General features: G+C 30.1%; 2 pseudogenes; both read left to right on the top strand.

Moving 5' to 3' along the window:
• The first annotated feature begins 5,232 nt into the window (after positions 1–5,232).
• On the top strand, positions 5,233–5,820 carry LOC127112368 (heat stress transcription factor A-8-like; annotated as a pseudogene).
• Positions 5,821–6,070: 250 nt separating this feature from the next.
• LOC127112367 (protein OCTOPUS-like) lies at positions 6,071–7,159 on the top strand (annotated as a pseudogene).
• Positions 7,160–13,622: the final 6,463 nt, after the last annotated feature.

Here is a 13,622-nt window from a genome sequence, read left to right as displayed (position 1 = left end):
CTTGGTAATGAGACCACTTCAGTTTACTCATGAACCTACTAACATTCCAACTGCATAGCAAATGTCAGGTCTGGTATTACATAAATACCTCATAAAGCCAACCAACTACTTGAAAGTTGTAGCATCTACATCATCACCTTTAGGATCTAATCCAATTTGTAATTTGTTTTTGAAGGTGTGACCGCAGTCTTATAATTCAGCAACTCAAATCTCTTCAGAAGTTCAAGTTCATACATCGACTGATGCAAAATGATACCCTTCTCAGAGTACATAACCCCCATCCCTGGAAAATATGTCATATTTCCTAGATCAGTTATTTCAAACTCATTCATCAACACCTTCTTGAACTTAGCTATCTCATGTTCACAACTTCATGTTAGCAATATGTCATCAACATATAGGCATACCAAAATAATATTGCCTTCAGAAGTATGCTAAACATAGACACCACTCAATCTACACTTTCTAAATCCTTGGAGCTTGAAAAATGAATCAATTTTTAGATTCCAAGCTCTAGGAGCTTGTTTTAGTCCATACAGGAGGTTGTGACATATATACCTCCCGATTCTTTTTCACAAATCTAGGAGGTTGTGACATATATACCTCTTCTTGCAATGGACCGTTCAGAAATGAAGATTTCACATCCAAATGCATCAGATGCCAATTCCTGTTAGCAGTTGTCCTAATCACCAATCTAATTCTCATGTCTTGCTACAGGAGCAAACACTTTAAAGTAATTTGACCCAGGTTTCTGTAGGAAGCCTCTTTCTACTAACCTTGCTTTGTGTTTGCCAATTGATCCATTTGGCTTTAGTTTTACCTTGAAAACCCATACGACACTGATGACTTTCTTGTTCTTTGGAGCTCAGTCAACTTCCAAGTCTTATTTTTTTCTATAGCCTCAAGTTCTTATTTCGTGGCCTTCAACCACACTTTCTTCTTGAGCGCTTCTTCAGTACTCACTGGTTTAAAGTCTACTAATATGGCACACTTGATAACTTCTTCTTAAGAGATTACTTAAGTATCTTGCAGCATGTTAAACTCTGCAAACCTTATTGATATGCTTCTGATTCTTTGTGGCATCTGAAGTTGTTAAGAATCTCCTTCGGATGCTGGAACAATATCAAATGCTAAAACCTCAGAAGTACCACCTTCAGAGGCATGACCACCTTCAGAGTATGGAATATTCCTAGAGTCTAGATCTCCACCAGATTCTGAATCACCATCAGAATCTGGATCAGAATCAGATTCACCTTCAGAGTCAGGCTTACCTTCAAAATTATTTTCTGATTCTCACTCATCTTCAGAACCTTCAGATTCTAAAGTATCTTTAGAGGTTAACTCTACACTAGAGTTTGATTAAGATTTACTTTAACCCCAGACTTATGATTCCTTCACAATTACATCTCTGTTGAATTCAACCTTGTTATTGACAAGAGAATAGAGCTTATAAGCACCTGTACTGTGGTACCCTACAAGCAACATAACTCGACTTTTGTCATCCAACTTCTTTCTCTTAGTATCTAGAACATGTTTGTAACAAACAGAACCAAACACCTTCAAATATGCATAATCAGATTCAGAAGCCATCATTAGCACAAATTCATCATCAGAATCTCCTTTGCCTACATTTGCTTCTTCTGACTTCCTTTCCTTGTTTGATCAACAATCAGCAACGAAGTGGCCAAACTTCTTACCACAATAGCACTGAACTTTCCTCTTGTCATACTTATCCTTCCCCTTCTAAGCATTCTTTTGCCTTTCAGAAGTTGAGGTTTCTGACTTCTGAACACCATTAGATCTCTTCCTGGCTTCTCACCAAGACTGCTTCTGATATTTCTTACCAGAAGCTGCTTTCAGAGCCTGTTGCTCTACCTCTATTTCAGAGTTTCTCTCAGTCAGACGCAACTCTTGTGCCTCTAGACTGCTTTACAGCTCTTCAATTCTCATGGTGCTAAGATCCTTAGAATGTTCAGTTTCTATAACAATATAATCAGACTGAGGAGTAAGAGATCTAAGTACCTTCTCAATGATACTTTCTTCAGAGAGAGTTTCTCCATACAACTTCGTCTCATTTGTGATAAGAATCACTCTGGAGATATAGTAAGATACCTTCTCATTGTTCTTCATGCCGAGATTCTCATACTACTTAGAGAGACTGAAGCTTTACCTTCTTCACGGATGCATCATCACCGTAGCACCATACCAGTGTGTCCCATGCAGTCTTCTCCATCATCGAATAAGCGATTTTGTCAAACATGTTCACATCCACACACTGATGGATGTAGAACAACGCCTTCTGGTCCTTCTTCCTCAGATCAAGCTGATCATTCCTCTGTACATCCGTTGCATTTTCTGGAAGTGCAACCGGAATGTAATCATCATTGACGAGATCAAGAACATCTTGAGCGCCAAACAGCACACACATCTTAATCATCCATCAATTCCAGTTATTACCATCGAACACTAGAAGCTTATTATTCAGATTACCATTTTTGTTCATCTTCAACCTTGTGCAAACCACTCAGATCTCACGAAACATTAGTGTTTCCCAATCCCACAAAATCAAGAATGTGATTATGTTACGATTCCGATCAGGAATTCAACACGAATTCAAGAAACGAAATCAACCACACAACATCTCATCGTTCACCCATGTTTCCCTGTGGATATGAACTAAATCTCTGGATACCAATGTTTGGTGCATAACATGAAGGAGGTGAAGATGGAAGAAGTGAGAGAATAATAAACTTCCACTACTATTACAGAACGATTACAATAAGTGGTTGCACATACACTGTACATAATGCACACACTCAGTATTGCACTATCAACTATTGACGACTATACTGTTTATATATACAAACAATAATGTCACGTAGACAAAAGTGCTAACCTATATTAACTAGGTCAATCTTAACAAAAACTAATACTAAAATACTGAATTACCCTTCAAAATTATATTGAAAAGTTCATCATCAGTTTGAATACAAAACAATGACATCAAGTGCATGTGAGCTTCGATGACTTATCAATCGTATCATTGGCTTTAAACTACTTATTCACAAACAACAATGCTATATTCTGATAAATAGTCCATAAAACATATTGATATCAATTTCCCCTTCTATAAATACACAAAATATATTGAACTTGATTCCCACTTCATTTGAGAAACAACAACTTTTTCACATTCTTTCTATCACACAATAATTTCTCAGCGTTTTCATTGAACCTATTGATCCAAATCTTATCTATTACTTTATTATGACATACTTTCTATGCTCAAACTTAAGGAGAGATATTAAATATAATATAATTTATCTAGTTAACTAATTTGTTTTAACAACTTATTTAGTTGTTAAAATTGTTTCCTTTTTTATAAGAGTAATAACAAATGCCATCAACAAAACAAAAAGATATATTTTTAATAATTATAAAAGAAAAAAAATATTTATGATTTTTACATTGTTAATCAATTAAATACATATATCTATTAAATTATATTTTTATTTTTAAAATACTGATATGACATGATTGAATGTTATTAATTAATAGTGTAAAAATATTTTACACCGACATTGTATTATCTTTATGTTTTTATTAAAACCAACTAAAAAATAATATTTAAAATAATATTTTATAATATATTAAATTGTTGACACTTATAACTCATTATTTTTTTAGTTTTATAAAACACTACTAAAACCTAATATATATATATATATATATATATATATATATATATATATATATATATATATATATATATATATATATATATAGAGAGAGAGAGAGAGAGAGAGAGAGAGAGAGAGAGAAACACACTCTCAAAATTTAAATCTTTACTATTATACCCGACAATAAAACTTATAAATATTAAAATATAATTATTATTTTAATTAAAAAAGGTTTAATAGATATGCATTGATAATCTAAAATAATTTTTACATGATAATAGAAAAGTAATAGTCTATTAAATTATTTTTTTGTTTTAAAATATAAATGTGATGTGGTATGATACATCGTCAATGATGACAATGTAAAAATAATTTAATTATTTTTTTTTCTCTTAAAAAATCAAATATACACATTTTAAAATAATACTTTTAGACTTTAAAAAAAAATCATTTTTCATTAAAATACACAAGTTTGGTCAAAATAAATAAATACACATGTTAATATAATAATTTCATACTTGACCAAAAACAAGTTTAGCATTTTTTCATTAAAATACACAAGTTTGGTCAAAATAAAAATATACTGTACATAAGTAAAGTAAAAAAAAAATCAGTATTTTTCCGGTGAAAATCCACTATTATTTGTTTTTCTCCCTCCAAAATCGTGTGGATCTCTGCAAAAAATTCCCATAAACTCATCCATTCCCATTTCTTTCTCCATCCCAATCTTTCATCATCATCATCGCTGTTTCATTTTTTTAGCGGTCTAAATTCAGAATTGATCTTAAATTTGTTGATTTAATAAGATCTAGGGTTCCACTGATTCCCCAGCTGTAATAACAAACAATCGCATTTATTCCTTTCCAATATAGAATATAATCTGCACGCGGTTTCTCTACAAACGCATTGAAAACCTAATCCCCGATTTGATCGATACATTTGGTTTTTGATGAGAATGGAGATTGTTAGCGATGTGGCTTCATTGGATTTTGAATTGTTGCACCTCCCAGAGGTGTCTACTATGGGACTCAAGTCTAATTTCACCTTCGTCCAGACACTTTATAACCATTGGCTTTCGCTTCCTGAAACGAATCGCTTGGTATGTGTTTCGTTTCTCTATTCTGAAATCATTTCATATCCCTACTGTATGTTCATTTTCATTTTGGAGATTCTAATTGGCTCTTTTGTGTAGGCAACATCATTGCTAAATGATGTGAAATCCGGTATTCGTTAAATGTTCCCGGTAATTGCTCAAGTCCAAATGCTTCTGGTAAAAAACGGGAAGAGTAATATATATATATATATATATATATATATATATATATATATATATATATATATATATATATATATATATATATATATATATATATATATATATATATATATATATATATATATATATATATATATATATATATATATATATATATATATATATATATATTACTCTTCCCGTTTTTTAGGTCATGATTTTCTTGATTCTTCAACTTTAATTGCAGAATTGTGTTTATGTTTTCTATCAATTTTGGATAATTAGAATTTCTTGATTAATTCTGATGAACCCTCACTAGAAGCGATTAATTCTAGCCTGTGGAAACAAGGGGAGAATCTCAAATCGGATAGAAAAACCCTGACACAGGAGTTGGTTAAACTAAGAAGCACCTTGAATCCTTTGAGTAAGTTGCTTCTATTGAGTGATCGTCTGGATGGAATGGAGAAGCATCAACAACAAATGATATCGTTCTTGGTCATGGTCATACAATGCCCCGGATTCCTGGCTCAGCTGCTTCACCCTAAGGAAAATAACTGGCGTTTTGCAGAACAAGGGAATATGTGGGACCACAGTAGCCGAGATGACGAACCAATTCCTTCTGATGGAATGATTGTAAAGTATAAGCCACCTGTAAGTGAAACACTAAAGCCTATAGTTCCGCTATCTTCTGCCTTTGAACCAGAACCCGAACTTTCTGCAGACGGGCAGTCCTTTTCCCGAAAACGTTGAAGATACTGATCATGAAAATGAGAGGCACAATGTTAGTGAAATGGAGATGGAACCTATCACGAAAACTTCAAATGAATGATCTGCTTTTGAAGTAATGATTGTAGAAATGGAGAAAACTCAAGCATGAGTGTGAATTATATGCTGTTGAGGGAGAATATTGGGTAGGTCACAGGGTTTGGATTCTCAAACTGAGAAAATTGAACTTCAGCTTTAGAAAGTAGCAAAATTTAGAGAGAGAAGGAAGCAATTTTCCTTGCGGTTAAGTCATAGCATTATCAAGTCACCTTTTAACTATTTTTTCTTCCATCTTCCTCCAGCAGTTGTTTGATCCTCATTTGGATTCAGTGTAAGTATTCTCTATAATTTTCATCTCTTTACATGATAAATGAATACGCATTATTTTCTATGTTCATTGTTTGAATGCTTGTGGAAACAGAAGTTGAAGAGAAGCGGTAGTGCTTGCGATGGTTCTGTCATCGGCAATGGTGTTGGTTTGACGAACAGGGAGGTTGAGAAGCGTAGGACAAGAATTTTAGAGAGACGCAATTGGAAGTTGGAGAGTATGGTTTATCATTGGGAAGAAGATCATGTGATACCGATCCTAGGTTATCTGTGGATGATTCGAGGTTTTCATTCGATGCACCTCGGGCTTCTTGGGATGGTTATTTGATTGGGAAAGCGTGTCCGAGGTTTTCCCCTATGGTTTCTATTCATTGTGATAAGGTTTTGGTTGAGGAAGAAGAAGAAGGAGAAGAAGAGGTGGTGAATTTGGAAAGTGGTGGTGGTGGTGGTGGAGAGCATTATCCTGGTGATTCAGATCAGACAAAGCATTATTATTCAGTTCGGAGAAGGAGAAGTTTTGATAGGTCAAATTCTCGTAGGAAATCAATGGTGATTGGAGATGTTGATGAATTGAGAGTGATATCTAATGCCAAGGTTTCACCGGCCACAACCGAGTTATTCTTTGGTGCAAAAGTCTTGATCATTGAGGAAGATTTGAGGGGTGCTAATCTGAATCCTAAGAACAATGGTATTGTTCATTCTAATTGTACTACAACGTCTTTCTTCTAAGGAAGCCTGTGATGTTGAAATTGGAGTTGATCAAAAGGGGCCGAACAAGTTTCACAAATAGGGCAAGTTGTGGAATAAATTGGGATTAATACAGAGGAGAAAGGAAGATAAGTTGGGAGAGAAAGAATGTGTTTCTGGTGATGTTGTTAATAAGCCGATTGCCGAGTCTTGACAGAAGCTTAGGAGGGTTGTTAATGAACAAGGGAGTGAATCGGTTAGTGAGAAACTTATTCGTAGCTATAGTGTTAGTTGTAGAAATCATAGTAGAATGCCTGGTTTTGCTCACCATGTTTCTGATGAAAGGTTTCCGCCTAATTATTTTTCTTTTTTGATTTTGTATACGTATTACAGACGTCTTCGATGGAAGGTCTCAGCTGAATTCTTCCCATTTTTTGTAAGGTAATCCCTTGTCTCACTTTTTTTTTCTCGTAGTCATCTTTGACGTTTTCACGGTTTCCATCTTTACCTTCAATGGGGATTTTCTGAAACAAAGTGTGATGCACATTTCGTGTTCATAGTTTCATTTCTGCCTTTTGGATTCATGTTAACCTTCCTACTAACTTGCCTTCAAATATAGAAGTTATAGCTCATTCATTCATATTGACACCAATTGTTTTGCACATGTAGTTTTTCTTTGCACATTCACCCTGATTATTTTGATTGTTTTAATCATCATTCTGATTATTTTAATCTTTAAAAATATAATGTTTTAGAACCTAAAATAATGAGGTCTATGTTTCTATTATCCGCTGGGATTTGATATTTTCCTGGAAAATATATTGAATGACGGGCACATTTTATTAGCAAAATCTAAAGTGAGTGATTAATCTTTATTATTACTCAATGTTGGTCTGGAAGCCATGTTATATGCTTTCCCCAAAGAAAACATCTTAACTAATGTGTACTTAATATAATCAGGTTGATCCGTTTTTGGGATTTTGCGTTGATAATCAAGTATATACTAATATACATATGGATTTAAGATAGTATGGTACTGCATTGGTGGAACATTCAAGCATCAATAGGTGAAGTTGAGGGGATAAAGGAGCTAATAAAGCATCAATTTGTTTGATGACTCCTATTCTTAAAGTTTTGTTCTTCTTCTAAATTGATCTATTATGAGACATCCAATTTGCTTGCTTTTTTTTACTCCTTTTGTATTCAAAAATATGAATCTAATTTTAATTGATTCCATTTTGATGATAGGTTGTAGCTTGAGAAGTATGAGAATGGTTGTTGGAACAACATATCGATATATGCTTAGTATCTTTATAGGTAAACACAAAGGTATTCTATGAAGCTATTACACTTACCGACTCTTGATTCTAAAAACACATAGTTGCGTCTCATTCACTCAATGGATTTATGTAATGTTTACCACTTAGAAAAATTTAAACTTAATTAATTTTTACATGAAATGCTAATTTATTGGTAGTTTTAGAAAATGTCAGTTGACACTCAATTCAATGTTGGTAATGCATATGGCAATACATTGCATATAAGTGATGTATAGATATAGATATATTATGTTGGATATTTCTTTATAAAACTCGCTTTGTAAAGGCTAAAGAACATCAATTTCCAATATTTGATTATTATTATAGTGGCATTTGGAGTTGGAGTGAAGGTTGATGACTTGGTAGTTTCTTTTCCTTTTTTTCCATTATGATTGATTTTTGTTTTACTTTTGGTGTAAAATATGTATTATGTTTTGTTGAAAATTTTGTGGTGACACGGGAAACATGTATTTCAGTTTTAATGTTTTTTTTCCTTTCATTTTTTAATGTAACTAATCAAGATGGAAACAAGGTCACTGAAAAAGTCATTTTAGATTTTATTTAGAATTACATTAAGCAGTGATGATTATGCTATAGTTCATTTATTTGGTATTCAGTGATGATTATGCCATAGTTCATTTATTTGGTATTCAGTGAAAAAGTCATTTTAGATTATTTAGAATTATAAATGTATTTAATGAATATAGTAGTATTTCTAGGTTACTTTGATTATTCAGGACTTTTATAGGGGATGTAATTTCTGGTTGAGTTATATAATTCCAACTGTCTCCAAATAGTGAATATAATGGAACAATATCTCATGTTAAAATTATAAATGTACCTTTCTTTGTTAAAATATCACAATAAGCTTTATGATCTTCTGACAATATCAATATGGTTTGTATAAAATATGGTTAGTATAAGTGGGTTTTTGTTTAAGAAATTTAATTCTAAAAACAAAGTATGATGAGTACAATGAAAAAAGAAAGTGTTAGTTGTTCATGTGGTTTATCATTATCATGTCAATTGCAACATATAAAAGGTTGTAGGTACATATGTATAGATTGTAGAAATAAAAAAAAAATTGCTCAGTTTTGGCCATGCACCGATAGTTCATTTATAGTTATAAGCAGTTGACTTTTAGAATATTATTCAATCAATTTAAATGATATATCACTTAATCACTATTAGTGACATAAGTGATCACATAGAGTTTAAGATTTTATTGATAATTAAATAAAATTATATAAAGTAGCACGAGACACGTAAAAATACATAAATATGTATATTTTTTTAACTGACAAAAAAATATAATTATTTTTCTCAAAGATGAAAGATCCTAAATCATTATGTATTATATAGTCTTTCCCAATTGTTAAGATAATTTCCTATTATTTTGTAGGTGTTGATTATAGTCTACAAGCTCTATTAATGAACAAAATTATAATGAATGAACAAAATTATAATGAACAAAATTGTGTATAAGTTCTTCAATGTGTTTGTTGTAATCAATTACTAAATTTAAAATTGACAATATAAGTGAGTAAATAATTAATAAAATATACAATAGATTTATAAAAATTATTATTTAAGTATTTTATTTTCTATTTCTATTTTATTATTTATTTTTTATAAATTAAGTGACTACATATTAATTTTAAATATTTGTAGTTATTAATAATTTTATAATAAAAATTATAAATCACAATAATCAAATCTTATCTAATAATGTAAGACATGTTTTGAAAGATGGAATATTGTGTTTATTAATATATTAGTTGTTACAAATATATCTCTTTATTAACTATTTTCGTTATAAATTTATTTTAAATAGTCATTTTAGCTATTGAATTATTTTTGTTAGAAAATCATGTGAACAAAAATAGTAAAATAGGATTAATAATAACCAAAATAGTGTAAGTGTTCTATTTATTGATTATTTTCGTCAAAATGCATAATAAATGTATATGAAGTGTTTGCTTACTCATTGCAACGATTGAATTTTATTCTCAAATTTTAAGATGGAAAATAAATAGAAACAAAAGAAAATCCAACTTTGTATCTAGTAGCAATGTAGCTTATGATACCTAATACCATATGATACCAAACTTTCTATCTATTTTAGAGGTAGTGAGTTTATTAAGCATGCTTTCATATTTTGGTAGGTAAGTGGTCCTCTACGAATATGCTTCTCACAAATAATTGTTATGCATTTTGTCCAATTAATAAGTTGCAGTGGTTCCTTGCTAGCTATTAGCATGTATTCTCAAAATCTATTTATTTTTATGAAAGTAACTTGTTTTGCATTTGAGTAAAAAGATTGAAAATAATGGACAAATAATTCATGTGATAAAAATGTCTCATAATAGCATAATTAAATTTTTAAAACAAATAATCCTATAAAGAAATTTAGTGAAATACGGTAAGCCAATTTGCTATAAAACTAGTCCATTACACCATTCATCATCATGCAACTTACAACTTTGTAAGCATAATATCATTATATTTTCTACATACTATCTCCCAAGCTATTTTCATATCTAATTTGTTATAGTTGGTTGTGAAACATTACACTTTCATATTTTTCATTAATTTCGCCGACCTCACTCCAACATATTCTTTGAAGATACCAATGTAAGGTTTAAGATTGTCTGGTTATACATACTTAATTTCGTCCACCACACATGTATCAAATATTTGTCACCCTTAATATTTATAATATGTTGATATATATATTTAATGCCAAATTATTGATTTTTGCATATTTCTTTCCGTCAATTTTAGCATGGCAGGTATTTTCGTTATAATTGTAAATTTTTATTTATGTTTCTACAATTCAATAGAATTGTCTTTTATATTTAAGTTAAATTCTTTTACTTTTTTAGGAACACAAAATTATCCTTTCTACGCCATCTTGATAGGAATTGCTACTTTAATAATATTTTTTATTTTTCTTATTATTATTACTCGTGTTTGGAGATTTTATAGACGTCGATATCTTGTTCGGATCATCCAAGAGAGAATCAATGAGTCAACGTTTGACTCATCCATCCCGCTCCAACACACTGAAAATCAGTGTATGATATGTGTGTACGAGTTTGAAGATGGAGAAATAATTCATACTTTACCATGCGGGCATGCATTTCATAAAAATTGTCTACCCCAATATTTATTAAAAATGGCTCTTACCTGCCCCATTTGTAGGGCAAAGATTTGAGTATATTAATGTAATATTTTATATTTAATATTAATGTAAAAGAATTTATATTATGGTAAAAAAAGTGTTCTAGTGTTTGAGAATGAATATAATAATATATAAAATTAATTAATATTATATTTATTAAATTATATATTCGTAATATTTTACTTTTAATATAAGTACCTTGAAAGTCATGTTATGAACCATTTTTATTTATTATATTTAAATATTACATTAACACATATTTACTGGACAATTTTGATTTATTGATAGTGTAAAATAAATATAATAGATAAATATTAATTTATCGACGAGAATATAAGTGCTAACTACTTTCCGTTTAAACATTTACACTTGTATTAGAGGATGTAAACACTAGTCATTCCATTCATTAAATTGTTTATAATTGAACATGTGAATTAAAAAACAAAATTAATGTTATAGATTTCATAAAAACATATATAAATATATGGAATCTTAATTAAAATTGAAAACAAAAAACATATTAAAATAAATAAAAATATAAAAAAAAAGTATACGTTCGATATCTTGTCAACCAGACAAAACGAAACAAGTTGTTTTTCTTTTAGAATTACCTCTATAATTCAATATTCGGTATAAAGAAAAACAATTGGCATTTACTAAATCAATCAACTTGATAAAACATATATGAAAACATTATGGGTAGAAGAATAACAATTATTGAAAAATATTTTTAATATAATATTTTTTGTATTTTGTACTAGTAATTTATTTTAAGTTCTTTTAATATATATATATATATATATATATATATATATATATATATATATATATATATATATATATATATATTAAAAGTATAATTTTTTAATATATTTGAATTAAATTGTTTCAATTATATTTTTTATATAATATAAATATGGAATATATTATAGGATTTGATGGAATTCATTTGAGTTTTTGTTGAGTTGTATGAATATTCAAAAGATATAGAAAAGTTGTTTAGGAAATAAAAAGGTGTAATATAATATAAAAAAGTAAATAAATCTCATTTAAAAACTCAAAATGAAGATGGATCTTAGTGCTCTTTTATTTATATATATGTATGTATATAGAGTCCACAACATTTTCCATTCAATATATTATGGATCCGAATTTCAACAAGAGCATGTGCTTAATCAGCTTATTTGAGTGGTATCTAGAGCCTTCTTATGAATACTAGATATCAGTATTAATCACTTTATTAACTTGATTATTTCTACATAATATGAATCTGCAAAAACATCCAAATCGCTTTATTAAGTTTGATTAGTATGAATCTGTGAAAACATCCAAATGGTAAACATAATCACCAAATTATGCAAGGACTTTTTTAAGTTAAATTCAATAGAATTCAATAGAATTCAATAGAATTCACTTTTATATTTAAGTTAAATTCTTTTGTTTTTTCACGAGCAAATCCTCAAATCCTCCTTTCTACATCTACTTGATTGCAGTTGGCGGCATTATAGTATTTTTTATTTTTTATATTGTTATTATTCGTCTTTAGAGATTTTATAGACATCAATATCTTATTCGGATAATCCAAGAGAGAATTAGTAAGAAGAGGCGCCAGATGCATTGGCGCACATGCATTGGGCCTCATGAAGAGGCGCCAATGTGTATGGTGTAACACCCTTTTTTCTACCCCAAAATACTTAACATATAATCAGAGTAAATAAGCACGCGTATAAACATAAGGGCCTCACATCGACGTTTTCAAAAACTAAAAGCTTCGGTGGGTAACCGGTTAACACAAAAACAGAATCACATATTTTTAAGCAAGTAACCGGTTAACGCTCGGTGGGTAACCGGTTAACGTAAAACAGAATCAGAATTTTCTATGTTTTTCATCGTTTGAGGACCTTCGGACCTCCGATTTCGATTCCGTAAAAAGCTACACGTTCAGAAAATTATGACTCATACAATATAACATTAGTTTACAATTTTAACACAATCCAATCACCAAAAATCGAGAATATTCATCAATACCTAACAATTCCAAAACCATGCAATTTAAGGATTTCAACCTACACATGTTTCTACCCATTGACCCAATCATACTAACCCATAATAATAAGGATTCCCCCCTTACCTCTTCAATTTGATGGAAACCCTAGCTTCTCTTTTGTTCTTCCCCTCTTCTCCTTACTTTTCCTCTTCTCTTTCTCTATTTTTGTCAAATGATCAAATGAATCATATTCTCCCTCTCCTCTTACTATTTATATTAGTATTCTATTTGGGTTTAAAGCATAATACATCAAATTTAATTAATAGGCCCAATAAAACATAATATTTAAATATCTCTATTTAATTCAAATAATTTAAATCAACCCAACATACACACTAAGTTAATTAATATAATTATT

Source organism: Lathyrus oleraceus, unplaced genomic scaffold (genome assembly GCF_024323335.1).
Source record: "Lathyrus oleraceus cultivar Zhongwan6 unplaced genomic scaffold, CAAS_Psat_ZW6_1.0 chrUn0084, whole genome shotgun sequence".
NCBI classification, from domain to species: Eukaryota; Viridiplantae; Streptophyta; class Magnoliopsida; order Fabales; family Fabaceae; genus Lathyrus; species Lathyrus oleraceus.
Note: the sequence above shows the minus strand (reverse complement) of the source record. Positions and strands in the feature narration are given on the sequence as shown.